We start from the raw sequence: 10,795 nt of genomic DNA on the forward strand, positions 1-10,795 counted from the left end.
CAATGGCAAGGAAACTAACTCTGGAACTTACACTTCCATCCATTGATTAATAAAGAAACTCTCTGTAAGAACACTATACTGAAAACAGTAGGTCGCATGTGGACTTAGGGTTCCAATGGTTTGATGTTCACACTCCTTTATCTCTACTAGAGGAAAAACCTCATTAACTTATTAAATGTTTACTGGGTACCTTTTACAAACTTGGACTTGTATAGGTTGTGAAAATGTAAAGATAAATAACCAATGATCAGAATGTTCTCAGTCTACTGGGGAGAGATAAACAAATAACTAATTTTTTGAAATCATTTTGATATTACGTTAGAAGTTCTAGGTCTGGGAGCACCTGGGTGGCTCAGTTGGTCAAGCATCCGACTTTTGGTTTTAGATCAGGTCGTCATCTCAGAGTCATGGGATCAGGCCCAACATCAGGGTCTGAGCTCAGCAAGGAGTCTGCTGAAGATTTTTTCCCCTCTCTTTCCCTCCCCCACCCTGCTCCTCCTCTGGTTGCATGCATTCCCTCTCTCAAATAAAGAAGATCTTCAAAAAAAAAAAAAAGAGGTTCTAGGTCTGGTGGTAAAATAAATGCTATCTCAGAAGTCAAGAGAGGCATCACAGAGAATAGGATTTTTAAACCACAGGGAACACAAAGCATAAACAATCTGACAGAGCCATGAAATAACAGGCTTTAGCACTCAGGAACTGCAAGCGATCTTGTATGACAGGACTTTAAATGCCAAGAAACAAGCGGAGTATAGGTTCAGAGGGGGTGGCATGTTTAAAGATGAGAACAGAAAAATGGTTGGCAGAGGCCAAATGGATACTACAGCAGGAAACTGACAAGAAAGCAGGGAATACAATTATTACATTAAAACATTTTAGACAGGTGGTGGGTTGGTGGCAGTCTGGAGGCTAGAGTCTGGAGAACTAGCCTGCAGCTCAGAGCTTTCTACCTTGCCTCTCTGCCATGCTCAGCATGTCTCTCATCTGCAGACTAGTTCCCATGTCACAAGCTGGCTGCAGCCTTCTCAGGACCCCATTCAGAGACAACAGTATTGAACAGAAGGAGGGGGACTGCTTATCCACGTGCCTCTGATAACAAGAGAAGAGCCTTTTCTCCAAGAACAGGAAGGCCTCTCACACGCAGTGGCACGCCCTCATCAGATTCAATAACTGACAAGGGAACTGGGTCACAATGACTGGCTTAGATCCATTAGAATTTCTTGCTGGGGTCTGGATACTGTATCTTTCTCAAGGTGCGTGAGTTAAGGTTACACACTAGAATGGAATAAAGGCTCTACATCCCAGGAAAAGGTGGGAACAGCTTTTAGGTAGGCAAACAAGATTTTTATTTCGGGTAACACTTCTGGAAACTTCGACATGCTTCCCAACGTGTATGGAAGAACACCAATTGCAACTGTCCACAGCCAATCTCAGACCACCTTGACTATCCTATAATGCTATCCTATCCCAAGAAAAGTGTGAGACTTCATCTGAAACTGTGCTAAATTAACTTGCTCCATTTAGTCTGCTTTTTACGCGGCTAGAGAGGAAATAAGGTGGGAGCAACATCTGTTTCTTCTGAGAAATTGGGCTACTCTATCCACAACCTCCTCTGAAAGAACATACACAGTAGCCTGCTACATCCCTTTCATGTATGCCATTTAAGGTTTTGCTGGCCACTTCACAACAATGCTCAAGACAGCCCAAACCTACCAGTAATCACACACTGCTTTCTTTTAGATAGAAAAGTACGTTGTAAAGCAATATAAGCAATCTTTCATCTAACAACTATTTATTGAACTTCTATTACATTCTCTTGCCTGGGATTACGGAATTAATGATTGGCAGACATAAGTCATGACCTTGTAGAGCTTGAGCCCAGTAGGGAAGACAGGCATTATTGGTTAACAATAATAATAGAGGCAAATGTAAAATTATCAGTGATAAGTGCCAAGAAAGAGCTGCAAGGCAGGTCCATAAAGGCAGGCTTGAGGAGCTAAAGCTTGAGCTTATGTTGCGGGAAGATAGGAGACAACTTGGTAAGTAGTGGAGAGGTAGAAGAGTGATCCAGACAGAAGGAGCCTCATGTGAGAAGATTCTGTGGCAAGAGAGAACATGGCCAGGGAGGTTGGAGCATAGAGGAGTGAGGGAGGTGGTGCAGGAGAAAGCCAGAGTCTGAGGGAGGGGCCAGATCATACAGGCACTGGTGACTTATGTTTAGAAATAGAGTCTTTATCCTCAATGTAAAGAGGAATTTCTGAAGTGTCTTGTCGAAGCAGTGGTAGCAACAGATTCATATTTGAAAGGGTTATTCTGCCAGAGTGAAGGTCAGATTGCATACAAGAAAGCCATTTTTAAGGCTAATAATGCAGTATGCCACATTTTAAAAAATGTTATTCAGACTATGGTGGAAACTGATAGAAGAATCCCAAAGATGTTTTGAAGGTAAAAATTTCAGAATTCAGTGGTTGATAGGATGAGAGATAAACTAGCCTGTCCAAATGAATGGTGGTGCTAGTCAAGGAAAAGGGAACATAGAAATAGGACTTGGAGTGGAGCGGATATCAAAAATACATGACGTTCTCATACAACTCAATAGCTAAACAAAACAAACACAGTCTGATTTTACAATGAGTAGAGGGTCTGAATAGACATTTTTCCAAAGAAGACATACAGATGGCCAACAGGTCCTTGAAAAGATGTTGGACATCATTCATCATCAAGGAAGTTCCAATATACGTGCTAACTTTTCAGACATTGTGCCTCATTAACCCCCTAAGAATGGATTATTGTCTATCTCATTTCCTTAAGACCCATAGGACAATTAACAGGGTAGAAATTATTCCTTAAAGTCAGGCTTCTTACCTGGTTTTTGGTTCATAACCACTCAATCAGAACCTTTCTTTCCACAGCTTTGCTGTCAAAGCAAATGTTAAATACACTGAGAATGCTGTCTAAAATAGTGTAGAAACTGTCATTGTAAGACTATGATCAATTCCCTCAAATTAAAGCAATCTAGTTTCATAGTGGGGGGCAGGGGGACATTTTATTATTAGTCTGTTTCCAAGTTTTCCACAAGAAAAGCACAGTCATCATGTTAATATAATGGGTTGACCCTCTATAAAATAAACTTAGCCTTAGGTCCTTTGGAACAGTTCTAACACTTGTAAACTAATGTGGAAAGCGATTATAACAAACACACATCATCAAGGCCATCTCGTCATTTCTGGGACTTATCCCAAATTCACCAGGGCTTAGAGTCTCACAAGTTCAACTTCAAGTTATCTCAAGGCAACATCACAAAAAATGTGTGACCATGGAATGTTTAGCCAAAATCTATTCTGTAGTTATTTTGAGAAATCTAAATTCTATTTATAGGTTAATCTAGAAAAAACTAGGGGGGAGCAATCAGATACAATCTGCTTTGATTCTTGGTCTTGGCCATTCAAACTCACAAATGCATTATAATTCTGGTAACGAAGACAAAACCTATACATAGCCAGATCTCAAAGCATGTAAATAGATTTCTGGTATTTACTGCATTTTAGTTGCTGGTTTATACTCTTTTATGTGACTTTGTATGAGAAAATGCTCATAAAATTGCCAGTATGAGGTTTTGAGTTTGAAACTTACTCCATAATTTAACATTTGTGGACAAATTACTGCACCTTATTCATGAGTTACTCTCTCCACAATGAAGCTTTGTTATAAGTGATGTATATTATAAATCTTATTCCACCTACAAATTCTTATTTAATGCCATAACTCTAGCCTTATAGTCTATGAGCCTGTATCTGAGGGAAAGTTATAACCAAATGTCCCCAAACAGCTTGTAATCTTTAAAAAAAAAAAAAAAAATGAAAAACAGCAATGTCAAACTTTTAAAAATAGGAAACTGGTGCCTTCTTGTGGTTATAAAGAAGTAAAAATAAAAATTTTATCTCACCTTTTCAATATATTAAAGAATCATTGTCAAAATCAGGCCCCCCTTTGCTTTCTCCTCCTCTGGAATTGCGCTGCTGTCTTAGGAATTGAACCTGCTTTCCTTGATAGATGAACTTCGTCCTGGCTGGATATTTTGTTGATCTTCTGGGGGAGGGGCCTGTTGTAGTGACTCTCAAGTGTCTTTGCCTGACGACGTGGATGGAACTAGAGGGTATCATGCTTAGTGAAATAAGTCAATCGGAGAAAGACAACTATCATATGATCTTCCTGATATGAGGACATGGAGAAGCAACATGGGGGGTTAGGGGGATAGGAGAAGAATAAATGAAACAAGATGGGATTGGGAGGGAGACAAACCATAAATGACTCTTAATCTCACAAAACAAACTGGGGGTTGCTGGGGGGAGGTGGGGTTGGGAGAGGGGAGGGGGTTATGGACATTGGGGAGGGTATGTGCTATCGTGAGTGCTGTGGAGTGTGTAAACCTGGCGATTCACAGACCTGTACCCCTGGGGATAAAAATACATTATATGTTTATAAAAAAAAAATTGGAAGGGGAGGCGAACCATAAGAGACTTTGGACTCTGAAAAACAACCTGAGGGTTTTGAAGGGTGAGGGGTGGGAGGTTGGGGGAACAGGTGGTGGGTAATGGGGAGGGCACGTTTTGCATGGAGCACTGGGTGTTGTGCAAAAACAATCAATACTGTTATGCTGAAAAAATAAATAAATTTAAAAAAAAAAAGGAAAGCAATCTAAAAAAAAAAAAAATCAGGCCCCCCCTTAAACAATCATTTCCTTCAGTGTTCTGAAATTCCCAGATAAAACCTCTTTATTCCTCCTTTAGAATATTATTCATGTGGAGAGTTTTCCTTGACAATCAGACATTGCTATCTCAGCCAGGAAAATCTAATTTCCTGAAAAAATAGTTTCCATGATTATACTTTGATTTTTTTAAAAAATTTTTTATTTCTTTGACAGAGAGAAATCACAACTAGGCAGAGAGGCAGGCAGAGAGAGAGGAGGAAGCAGGCTCCCTGCCAAGCAGAGAGCCCGATGCGGGGCTCGATCCCAGGACCCTGGGACCATGACCTGAGCTGAAGGCAGAGGCTTTAACCCACTGAGCCACCCAGGCGCCCCTACTTTGATTTTTGAATCAGAGACACATCTTAATTCTGAATGCTAAGGTAATGCATTCATGGAAAAGAGCTTCAAAATATTTTTTTTTTAAGATTTTATTTATTTATTTGACAGACAGAGATTTCAAGTAGGCAGAGAGGCAGGCAGAGAGAGAGAGAGGAGGAAGCAGGCTCCCTGCTGAGCAGAGAACCCGTCAAAATATTTTTTAGACATTAACATGGTAATCAGCAAATGTCTTTGAGAGATGATCCCAAGCATTAGAAACAACATATGACTTGATTTTTGAAGAGTCCATGGTAGTATAGGTTGACTTCCAGAAAACATAATGCTATAAGAAGTGTTAAAATCCTTCTTCCCAGAAATGTCTGGAGTGACCAAAGAAATAAAATGAGGATGAGCCAAAATGTCATCCCAAATGCCCCACATCTTATAGACTAGACCAAAGGAAAATGCCATGAGCTAACTAACAAGGATCCTTACTTTGAATACAAAATGGTGCCATGGAAAGCAGAAGCAGGTCTTCTCCTGCATTATAAATGCAATCTGGTACTTCACATCAGTCCATGAAAGACTAAAGGCATAGCCCCATAAGCAATAATATTTGGGTGGTATGCATTTATACTAACATATAGGACCTCCTAGTGTAAGTTGATATAGTAATTTAAATAGTTTATGTTTAAATTTAATAATATACCTCAATAAGAAAATAAGAAGTCTGCTTCTCCCTCTCCCACTTTGCCTGCTTGTGTTCCTGCTCTTGCTGTCTCTCTCAGTCAAATAAATAAATAAATAAAGTCTTAAAAAAAAAGAAGAAGAAACACATTTGTACTTTATAAGACTAGAAAGTAAATATACAGGGGTGCCTGGACCACTCAGTTAGTTAAGCATCTGCCTTTTTAGCTCAGGTCATGATCTCAGGGTCCTAGGATCTAGCCCCACATCAGGCTCCCTGCTCAACCAGGAGCCTGCTTCTTCCTCTCCCTTGACTCAACCCCCACCACTCATGTGCTCTCTTTCTCTCTCTCAAATAAATAAATAAATAAATTTTTAAAGTAAACATACAAATTTGCACTATTTGCCTGATGGAGTTATTGATAGGAACAATGAGAATAGAAATAGTGGCAGACTTAGAGGATGATTGTGGAGCTGACCACAGCAGGAAGAAAAGAAAAAAAGCGAAGAATGAAAGAGCCAGGGAGGGCAGAGAGAAGGAGAGCAAAAAGGTATTACATAAGCATAGGGTAAAATCGTTGTGTGATGATCACATGTGGCTGAGCAAATTAAAGAGTGGTAACAATAAAAGCCAACATTTGTTAGGAGCTGGTTCTTTGAAAGAATCAATAAGATTGATAAACCCCTGGCCAGACTCATCAAAAAGAAAAGAGAAAGGACCCAAATAAATAAAATCATGAATGAAAGAGGAGAGATCACAACTAACACCAAAGAAATACAGACAATTATAAGAACATACTATGAGCAACTCTACGCCAACAAATTGGACAATCTGGAAGAAATGGATGCATTCCTAGAGACATATAAACTACCACAACTGAACCAGGAAGAAATAGAAAACCTGAACAGGCCCATAACCAGTAAGGAGATTGAAACAGTCATCAAAAATCTCCAAACAAACAAAAGCCCAGGGCCAGACGGCTTCCCAGGGGAATTCTACCAAACATTTAAAGAAGAACTCATTCCTATTCTCCTGAAACTGTTCCAAAAAATAGAAATGGAAGGAAAACTTCCAAACTCATTTTATGAGGCCAGCATCACCTTGATCCCAAAACCAGACAAGGATCCCACCAAAAAAGAGAACTACAGACCAATATCCTTGATGAACACAGACGCAAAAATTCTCGCCAAAATACTAGCCAATAGGATTCAACAGTACATTAAAAGGATTATTCACCACGATCAAGTGGGATTTATTCCAGGGCTGCAGGGTTGGTTCAACATCCGCAAATCAATCAATGTGATAGAACACATTAATAAAAGAAAGAACAAGAACCATATGATACTCTCAATAGATACTGAAAAAGCATTTGACAAAGTACAGCATCCCTTCCTGATCAAAACTCTTCAAAGTGTAGGGATAGAGGGCACATACCTCAATATTATCAAAGCCATCTATGAAAAACCCACCGCAAATATCATTCTCAATGGAGAAAAACAGAAAGCTTTTCCGCTAAGGTCAGGAACACGGCAGGGATGTCCATTATCACCACTGCTATTCAACATAGTATTAGAAGTCCTAGCCTCAGCAATCAGACAACAAAAAGAAATTAAAGGCATACAAATTGGTAAAGAAGAAGTCAAACTATCACTCTTCGCAGATGATATGATACTATATGCGGAAAACCCAAAAGACTCCACTCCAAAACTGCTAGAACTTGTACAGGAATTCAGTAAAGTGTCAGGATATAAAATCAATGCACAGAAATCAGTTGCATTTCTGTACACCAACAACAAGACTGAAGAAAGAGAAATTAAGGAGTCAATCCCATTTACAATTGTACCCAAAACTATAAGATACCTAGGAATAAACCTAACCAAAGAGACTAAGAATCTATACACAGAAAATTATAAAGTACTCACAAAAGAAATTGAGGAAGACACAAAAAAATGGAAAAATGTTCCATGCTCCTGGATTGGAAGAATAAATATTGTGAAAATGTCTATGCTACCTAAAGCAATCTACACATTTAATGCAATCCCTATCAAAATACCATCCATTTTTTTCAAAGAAATGGAACAAATAATCCTAAAATTTATATGGAACCAGAAAAGACCTCGAATAGCCAAAGGAATATTGAAGAACAAAGCCAAAGTTGGTGGCATCACAATTCCGGACTTCAAGCTCTATTACAAAGCTGTCATCATCAAGACAGCATGGTACTGGCACAAAAACAGACTCATAGATCAGTGGAACAGAATAGAGAGCCCAGAAATCGACCCTCAACTCTATGGTCAACTAATCTTCGACAAAGCAGGAAAGAATGTCCAATGGAAAAAAGACAGCCTCTTCAATAAATGGTGCTGGGAAAATTGGAAAGCCACATGCAGAAAAATGAAATTGGACCACTTCCTTACACCACACACGAAAATAGACTCCAAATGGATGAAGGACCTCAATGTGAGAAAGGAATCCATCAAAATCCTTGAGGAGAATGCACGCAGCAACCTCTTCGACCTCAGCCACAGCAACATCTTCCTAGGAACAACGGCAAAGGCAAGGGAAGCAAGGGCAAAAATGAACTATTGGGATTTCATCAAGATCAAAAGCTTTTGCACAGCAAAGGAAACAGTTAACAAAACCAAAAGACAACTGACAGAATGGGAGAAGATATTTGCAAACGACATATCAGATAAAGGGCTAGTGTCCAAAATCTATAAGGAACTTAGCAAACTCAACACCCAAAGAACAAACAATCCAATCAAGAAATGGGCAGAGGACATGAACAGACATTTCTGCAAAGAAGACATCCAGATGGCCAACAGACACATGAAAAAGTGCTCCACGTCACTCAGCATCAGGGAAATACAAATCAAAACCACAATGAGATATCACCTCACACCAGTCAGAATGGCTAAAATTAACAAGTCAGGAAATGACAGATGCTGGCGAGGATGCGGAGAAAGGGGAACCCTCCTCCACTGTTGGTGGGAATGCAAGCTGGTGCAACCACTCTGGAAAACAGCGTGGAGGTTCCTCAAAATGTTGAAAATAGAACTACCCTATGACCTAGCAATTGCACTACTGGGTATTTACCCTAAAGATACAAACATAGTGATCCGAAGGGGCACGTGTACCCGAATGTTTATAGCAGCAATGTCTACAATAGCCAAACTATGGAAAGAACCTAGATGTCCATCAACAGATGAATGGATAAAGAAGAGGTGGTATATATACACAATGGAATACTATGCAGCCATCAAAAGAAATGAAATCTTGCCATTTGCGACGACGTGGATGGAACTAGAGCGTATCATGCTTAGTGAAATAAGTCAATCGGAGAAAGACAACTATCATATGATCTCCCTGATATGAGGACATGGAGAAGCAACATGGGGGGGTAGGGGGAAAGGAGAAGAATAAATGAAACAAGATGGGATTGGGAGGGAGACAAACCATAAATGACTCTTAATCTCACAAAACAAACTGGGGGTTGCTGGGGGGAGGTGGGATTGGGAGAGGGGGAGGGGGCTATGGACATTGGGGAGGGGAGGCGAACCATAAGAGACTATGGACTCTGAAAAACAACCTGAGGGTTTTGAAGGGTCAGGGGTGGGAGGTTGGGGCAACCTGAGGGTTTTGAAGGGTCAAGGGTGGGAGGTTGGGGGAACAGGTGGTGGGTAATGGGGAGGGCACGTTTTGCATGGAGCACTGGGTGTTGTGCAAAAAGAATGAATACTGTTACGCTGAAAAAATAAATAAAAAATAAAAGAAAAGAAAAGAAAAAAAAAAGCCAACATTTGTTGAACACTTACCATATGCCAGGTAGAATGTGAAATCCTAATTGTGTAATATTTAATAATCTTTGAAAAAGAAAAGAAAAGTAGGTGAGCTTCCTAACACTACTAGAATTAGACTGCTAGGTGGGACTTTTGGCAGAATTTTTCTCTAACTTCAAAATTCCAGAGATGGCTTTTAATGTATATGACATTCTGCTTCAGAAACTTGCATGGTGTCTTTACATTAACTAAACAAATATGCCAGACTTTTTTTAAAGGAGACAGTGAAACATTTTTAAATGTTCTAAAGACAGGATAAAATGGCCATATATACACAAATTTTTGAAATCTCTCTCTTTATTTATTTATTTCTCTTTCTAGATTTATTTATTTATTTTAGAGAGAGAGAGAGTGTGCATACAAGCAGGAGGAGGGGCAGAAGGAGAGGCAGGAGAGAGAGATCTCAAGCAGACTTCCCACTGAGCATGGAGCCTGACATGGGGCCCAATTCCACAACTCATGAGATCACGACCCATGGGATGACCACCTGAGCCGAAATCAAGAGTCAGATGCTTAACCAGCTGGGCCACCAAGGTGCCCTTCTTGAAATCCTTTTGAAATCACTCTTAAAAGTGATTGACATGAACTTAAAAAATAAAAACAGTAAAGAACAGGTCTTGCATGATGAAACAAACAAACAAAAGGTCCAATCTTATACCACAAACTTGCACCAAATTAAGATATAATGCCAGGAATGGAAAAGTGACTCCCTTTCCAGAGAAGAGTATGTAAAGTAGGAGCCAGTGGGAAAATTCTGGAAAACCCACTGACAGGTCAGGGGCAGAAAGAGAATAGCTGGTTTCCAGCCTCTTTCCCATGCTGGTAGGAAAGGGCTCAAGGCCCACACTTGGAAGAACGGCCGAATTTATCTTCCACTTTGGCCCAGGGAGAAAAAACTGAAGGGCCAAAGTCCAGTCACCATTTTTACACTCCTGGCAGTGGAAGTAGCAGTGATTCAGCTAAGAGAGGAAAATCCAGAACTTTTTTTTTTTCACATTTGAATGTCTCTGTAATCTAACTGCTTAAAAAATCTACAGCAAAAGAAATTTTCCATCTCCCAGATGGAAGAGTAAGCTGATAATACAACCATCATTCCTTGTATTTTTCCTTTACCTTTGAATAGAAGACTTATCTTGTGCTGCATTTTTAAAAAATTTTATTCTAAATGTAGGTCTCTGGTTTTTTTTAGATATCTTCTAA

Source organism: Meles meles, chromosome 7 (assembly GCF_922984935.1).
Source record: "Meles meles chromosome 7, mMelMel3.1 paternal haplotype, whole genome shotgun sequence".
In the NCBI taxonomy this organism is placed as follows: domain Eukaryota; kingdom Metazoa; phylum Chordata; class Mammalia; order Carnivora; family Mustelidae; genus Meles; species Meles meles.